The sequence below is a fragment of the Mercenaria mercenaria genome, chromosome 1 (genome assembly GCF_021730395.1).
Source record: "Mercenaria mercenaria strain notata chromosome 1, MADL_Memer_1, whole genome shotgun sequence".
In the NCBI taxonomy this organism is placed as follows: domain Eukaryota; kingdom Metazoa; phylum Mollusca; class Bivalvia; order Venerida; family Veneridae; genus Mercenaria; species Mercenaria mercenaria.
Genome location: NC_069361.1, coordinates 79,681,312 through 79,688,886, shown reverse-complemented (window position 1 = coordinate 79,688,886; position 7,575 = coordinate 79,681,312). Strand labels below are relative to the sequence as shown.

The following is a 7,575-nucleotide window of genomic DNA, read 5'->3' as shown; positions in this document are numbered from 1 at the left end:
GGACGGTTCAAACAAAATATGCCTACCGAGACTTAAACAACAGGGGCATAAAAATTGGGGCTGATTATTATACAGTGTTTGGTTAAAAAAATCTGTCCGTATTAAGGACCGTATGCTGGGTAAAAAAATTCCCAACAATAGAATTTGTTCAAACTTTGTATATGAACAAAGTGTCATGTTAGAAACAGAAAAAAAATTCGAAGGTCGCCATGCATGTCCAGGAGTTATCTGCCCTTGAATATGCAAATTTGAAGAAAAATCCAGTTTTAAGGGCAGATAACTCCTAAACAAGCACGGTGACTTATGATTGGTTTTTGCATTTTTCTGTTTCTAACCTGAAACTGTGTTCATATACAAAGTTTGAAAAATTCTATTATTGGGAAATTTTTGCCCCATCCCTCATACAAGAAACTGCAGCAAGTGTCTTTAAGAACACCTTAGACCGGATGTAGTGGACCGCTGAAAATATGCTAAGGTACCGAGTTCAATATCCCGCTACTCCAATTAATTCCTTTGAATGGATGACATAACTTATTATCTCGATGTCACTGTGGCCTTGACCTTTCTTTGACATATTGACCCCGGAACAACTGGGATCCTCCTCAAGAGGTGTTTAGTCACCATGCAAAATTTTAATACTTTCTGGCTTAGAATTCGGAAACGGCAAATTAATGTTGAAGAACGGACGGACAACTATAATGAGTCCGGTTTTTTTTTCAAACAGATATTGCCTTGGGACAGCAGTATACTTACAGGAACGTGTGCTTCTGATGTAATTCATATTATTATTTAGCCATTTTAACTCCGTTTAGCTGCAATAAAACATCCGTTCCCGTGAAGATGGCGCGTAGCTCGTAGGTCGTAGAACGACAAAAAAATCTACTTTGTTGACCTGGGTCGAAGATCGTAGATCAACCATATCAATTACATTGAAAATTGGTTGACCTGGCTTGTAGATCGTAGATCAACCATCTGATATGCGTTCAGAATTGATTGACCTGGGTCTTAGATCGAATATCAACCATCTAAATTACATGAAAAAGTGGCTGACCTGGGTAGTATAGATCGTAGATCAACCATCTGGAATGCTTTCAAAAATGGTTGACCTTGGTCGTAGATCATAGATGCGTTCCGAATTGGTTGGCCTAGGTCGTAGATCTAGATCAACCATCTAAAATGCGTTCAGAATTGGTTGACCTGGGTCGTAGATCTTAGACCAACCATCTAAATTACATTGAAAATTAGTTGACATGGGTCGTATAGATCGTAGATCAACCATCTGAAATGCGTTCAGAACTGGCTGACCTGGGTCGTAGATGAACCATATCAATTACATTGAAAACTGACCTAGGTCGCAGATCAACCATCGTAAATGTGTTCAGAATTGGTTGACCTCGGTATAATTTTGATGGTCAAAACGTTTACACTGCAAGGTTATTACACTTTATGATAAGACATAAAGCGATTAAAAATGAATAGAAAAAAATATGTTGCGACAAAATGTCATATCAATTATTATACAACTAAAAAGTTGTAACTTGTAACATGAGATAACTTGTCGATACAAATACAGCATCCGTAGTCAAGAGGTCAAGGTCGCTAACTACTCGCCCATTCTGCATTCGAAACCAGTCTTTTTCATGCCAGGAAGCTAACCAATTGGCTTATGAAAGACCGCTGCCCGCCTCTATCATCAAAAGCTTGGGACTAGCAATATTACCTCATTTGTCGGTCTGACTCTAAACTCAACAACAAGAAAACAACAACAACAAACATATGGCAGTTACACACTACCCAGGGAAATTACTCAATTTCAGTATCAGCAATTATGCTCGTAATTGTATTTCACTGCAGAAGAATAAATAAGAGAATGCGTACGTTTTTACATTTTCTTTTAAACTTTAGCAAATACAAAACAATAAAATGTTATATGAGTAAATGTATCAAACGAAGCTCATAACTTGTGTAACAAAGCCTACTTATTGTACACGTCATTCGTTTTTTCATCTACGTAATTGCACATGGTCCATTAAATGGCATGAAGAAAATAACAAATGTTCCTTTATTTAAATCTATATAATATTATATCAGCATGATACGTATATTATGCTTTCATAGATTTAATACATCTGATTAAGCTCTGAAAAGTTTTACGGGTATGAAACCGCACTTCCTTTAACTTTTCTAAAAGAACGTTTGCTTGAACGTTATCGCTGCATAAAAAGAGTTCATAAATAACCGCAGAAAAGCTAGACAGTCTGTAAGAAATGTGTTGGAGAACAAGTCTTCGGTCTGCCGGAAGTTGTTCCGAATTCAGTAAAACGGAAGTGTTTTCGACCACGTGGTTAATTTCTGCATAAAGGTCAACAGTGTTCCTCAAGAAGTATGCAGTTTTGTCAGTCTGTCGACTAAATGATTTGTTTTCAGAATCAAAGTCAAAAGTTACTTTTTCTCCTCTCTTTTCAGCTCTTACAATGTAGAATTGCAACTTCTTGGCCATAGGTTTAATGCATGACTTCATTTTCTGAAGTCTTCCTGCATGTTGGTTGACGCGATGAAGGAGGGCCATCTTATACCATTTCTGACGGTTTTTTCTTTCAAGTGGGTTTACTGCTGCAAACGTTCTTTCGGTAGTGTTATGATAATCTTTGTAGCCATGTTTGTAACATTCGTCACCATGCTCTCGGTCACTCCATAATTGACCACAACCCTAGCAGAAATTGGCCCTGCAAACACAAACCATCGATGGACAGCCACCGTTTTTTTCAATGAATCTGTGACACGAAGGGCAGTTCTTTCCACGTACAACGATTGGATTTCTGAGCTCTGGTGGCTCAATGGCGATGTCCCCAGTGTCTCTCATTTTCTTGTAGTAATTCCTTACAGAATCACAGCTTGCTGGCCAGTGAGGAGGTTGAAGACATTCAAAGCATACTTTTATTCCACAAATGCACTGGGAATTCTTCACATCTTCGCAGTTTCTCTTCAATACTCGATCACATTTTTCATTTGGACACCATCTTGCTGATTTTTGTTGCTCTACCTGTGTGTCATGACAACATTTTGCGTGTCTGATAACATCACGCATATTAATAAGTGACAAGAAGGTGCCCGGGTCCACAATTTTACTGCAATCATATTCAGGACATTGAATGTCAAGTGCACCATTATTTACTTGTGTTTCAATGTATTCTTTCCAACAGCCGTCGCAAAACCAGTGACTACAAGAAATGAGAGCAGTACCCGGATTAGCGTCTTCTAAGGTTGCATAACAAATGCAACAAAAACGATCTTTTGGAGATGCCACATTGTCTGATTCGTCTTCCATACACGCATCAAATCGAGGAACGAGGTTGAATCCCATATCAACCGCTTCCTTCACAACGGGTCGGAGTGATAAAAACGAGTCCATTAAGAAAGAGTTATTTGGACGATATGACTCAACAGACCAATCAGCACATTCTTCTACTGTGCTTCCCTTCGTAGAGGTCTTATAGAAATACGTGTTGTTTTCACATACAATAGATTCTGCTGGAAGAGTTTCAATAAAGAAAAGAGTCCGCTCTACGATTTCCTCCACATTCGTTTCCATGTAATCAAATATTGTTTCAATCTGGACACTGTTCAAATTTTCGCCGAAGTTTGCATTTAGCAGAATTTTGTAGACAGTTTCTTTCAGATTATTAATTTCGTTATCAACATCGTGAACAAAAACAACGCATGCCTCTGTGTGAATCATTTCAGTCTTGCTGTAAGTTTTCAAAGTATCTAATCTCGTGACTTGATCTGAAATGTTCAACACAAATTTGCGGGGGAAACATTCACATTCAATAAAGTCATTTCCAAATTTTTCCAACAGAGTTTGTTGATTTATATCTTCGTCTGCCAAAATGACTCGAACGGGTTGCAAGGTAGTGGTTCTACTTTTTGTTGGGTTTGTTTTCTGTACTTCAGTTGTATCGTGTTGTTCGTCTGTTTCATAACGTTCCATATATACAATGCGGCCCTTTGGAGACAATGATTCATCGTAGTCTAAAGAAGAAGAGCTTGTATTACTGTTGTGCCTAACTTTCCCGCTTGCCAGATTGCTTGCTGCATTTGCATGCTCTAAGATGTCATCTAGCGTAACAACGAAGTCGCATACTACACGTGCATTGTCGTCTGTCTCATGAACGCTGTCCTCCTCCTCTGAGTCCTCGAACGAGTCGTCCATGCACTGCAGCGACTCTTTAATATGACTTTCCATTCGACCTCTTCTCTTACTACGTTGTCGTGGGTCACGGTAACTTGACCACCTTGCCGGTGGATAAGTATCCATGCCAATAGATTTGGCACTATGTGTTTGATAGCTGGCGACAGGACTTGGATAATGAACTTCATAACGCAATTTATTTGTTTCTATGACGTGTTCATTCTCTTCTATATTTTCTTCCGACTGCAGACCACGCCGACGTCTGTCGCGTCTTTTCTTCTTTGAAAGGGCAGCAGCACGTTTAAGAACACTATTTGACTGGAAATAGCCTCCCGAATTTTTCATTTTAAATTTTCTGTCCGTACTGATATCACCGCCTTTAAACACGCCTTCTGTGGAACAGACACTGACGCAGTTTGCCATACGTCTTATTCTATGGCGTTCAACGAGTTGTATCCCATAATCCTCTTCGTTGCTTGTACCAAGGATAATGTTCTCAAGTATCCCTGGGAGATCCCATCTACCTTGTTTGTTCAATGAGTATTCGACACCATCAGTCATACTGTTTCCCTCTCCAAAAGCGCTAGTCTTTCTGAAGCGGTCAATATCATCGTAGTCAGGGGTACCCTGGTGAACGTCACTGATATGTGACCGAATAAGGAAGGCCTGTTTTCTGAACAAAACAATGAAAAGTTTTCAATTATTTATACTTCAATTTTCATATAATGTTAGAAATACAGAGTCGAAGGAAACAAAGACTCTAACTGAGTAAGACATATAGACCTAAAGCTTGTCGACAGGCTTGAGAGAAATTTCACCGACAGCTATTTTATAAACACGATTATATTATCAAAATATGGGTAATGTCTTTAGTACATACATGTATTAGCTAAAATGACAGCTGATGTATGTTCATATAATTCATACGAAACTTTTGTCCGACATAATTTTTGCAATTGCGTTTTAAGTTTACAGTTGCCATAATAGGCCTACTCAGAAATAAAGACACTAAAGTATATATATAACTTACTTGTACTGGCGATAATATCTCGTATTCCATCTTTTAAACGAGTTACCAGTCCTCACCCCGTGTTTCTCCACTTTATAGACCATTTTGGAGTTTTTAACACCCTTGGGGCTGAGACACTTAAAGCTTTTGAGATTACATATAGCACTGTCTGTTTATATATACCCTGTTTTTCATGTATACTTTCGTTTCGTTGTGCAATGTTTACTATCTATTTTAAGAAACGGAAGTCATAATATTGACAATCTATTGGCCGATATTAAAAGATTGTCGTCATAGTTTGAAAATAGTTGTCTTGATCGTTTCCGTAACGGTACGGAGTTTGCCGTAGATTGATTTAGGTATAATGTACATTTTTACCCATTTATATTCCGTAAAAGACTTTCCTACTCATGGATTAGATTCAGGACGACAAAATAGCTACATGATCGGCAAAAGAAAAATCATATATACATCCGTCAGGAAATCGAAACGATAAAGTGTATTACCCTGTAAGTTAGTGGTTCAAAGGGCGGAGCCATGGGGGTCACGGGTCTAAAATCCGCGTAGCATACATCCCCATGTCAAAAGACCCTTTGATTAAGAAAAGTTGCGATCAGTTAGGTTATCGCGGGGAAAAGCAAGCGTTACAAATGACATATTACACTACTGGCACGGTATAGTGCAACATGTCATTAGTAACATAATTTGAGACGTGCAATGAGAAAACCAACATAGTGGGCTTTGCGACCAGCATGGATCCAGACCGGCCTGCACATCCGCGCAGTCTGGTCAGGATCCATGCTGTTCACTTTCAAAGTCTATTGCAATTAGAGAATCCGTTAGCGAACAGCATGTATCCTGACCAGACTGCGCGGATGCGCAGGCTGGTCTGGATCCATGCTGGTCGCAAAGCCACTATGTTGGTTTTTTCAAGGCGCTGTTCATTTATACAACATTATAAGTTACAGGACAACATATATTTTAGAACAGAAAACTTAGATAATTTATTTTTAAGTCATTAAGGAGGAGTATCTGTGCTAAATGCAAATGAATGACTGTTCAATAAGAGATTATTTTATGTTTTCATGAGCCCCTAAAATTAAATTGCGTCACCAAAAGCAGAAAACATTCCAAAAAGCTGCAAAGAAAATATAATGATAAGAGATGATAACATATTTGGCTATAGCCAGTCTGACATATGGTCCTCTAATATATATATATACAATTTCCTGGTATAAAATGTACTAAAATATGAAATTTTATCATACATTTTTATTAGTACAGTGATGTTACTAAGACGTTAAAATCCTTAACTTCATGTAAACCTGAAAGTATTATTAATGTTATTCGCATTATTTTCACAGGTCTGTATATAAAGGGTATCTGGCATTTTTGAAGTCGCTTCTGATTGTACTTTATAATTACAATGTACTGTAATAAAAAAAAATTGTTTATCTGTAACATTATATTTTTCATTATCTATTCTCGTATTGTTTCCCTCATTTGATTGCGTGACTATGTATAATGTATTATTTGTATTTTTCTCATGTAGTTGCACATATGCAAACCAAGAGTATTTGAAATAAATTTTGTACAACTAAATTGTGTTATATATTTTGGTCGTTTTTTTCAAAATGCGGGTCATCACATTGATATTGCTGGATATCAGTATACAATCATCAAAATTTTAATTTTGGTAATTCGAAGGAAGATACTACAGTAGAAGTTCTTCTTTCATATTTAAAATGTTATTTAAATGTTGTATGTTTAGTTAGATATCACAGATTTTTATGCTCCCCGAACAATTTTAGAGTGGGCATGTATAAATTTTATAATATCTTTAAATCTTGAATTCATTTTTGTTGATCTGTATTTTTAGGCCTATTCATAAACTGCAAAAGGAGGAATGCTATGTGCAAGAATTCTGCTTAATCAATTTACCTCGCTATCTCAGGTTCGCATATATATGTGATAATGTTTCAATTATATATTTGAAACTGTTATTGAATAAAACTTAGATATTTAAATACATTAACCGTAGGTGATTTGCAATAATTAAAAGATAACAAAGTTGCTCATCTTCTTTTATTGTTAATCCTTGTTTATTTTATTATTACTTCTGCTTTAGTCGAATTTTTTTTTTCATTCACGTTCCATTACCAATATTTGCATAATATACATATATGTATAGTTTATAAGTTGATAGCTCTCGTTTTAAATATGTAATTGTTTGTACTTTAAATTTAAAAAGCACTTTTGAACGTGTACTATATATACAAGAAAAAAGTGCTGCAATGATAATAATGATAATAATAATAATAACAATATTGTTATTGTTGTCGTTGTTGTTATTATTATTATTATCATTATTATC

General features: G+C 36.6%; 1 pseudogene; it reads right to left on the bottom strand.

The window, feature by feature from the left end:
• Positions 1–1,875: 1,875 nt before the first annotated feature.
• LOC123532787 (uncharacterized) lies at positions 1,876–5,398 on the bottom strand (annotated as a pseudogene).
• Positions 5,399–7,575: the final 2,177 nt, after the last annotated feature.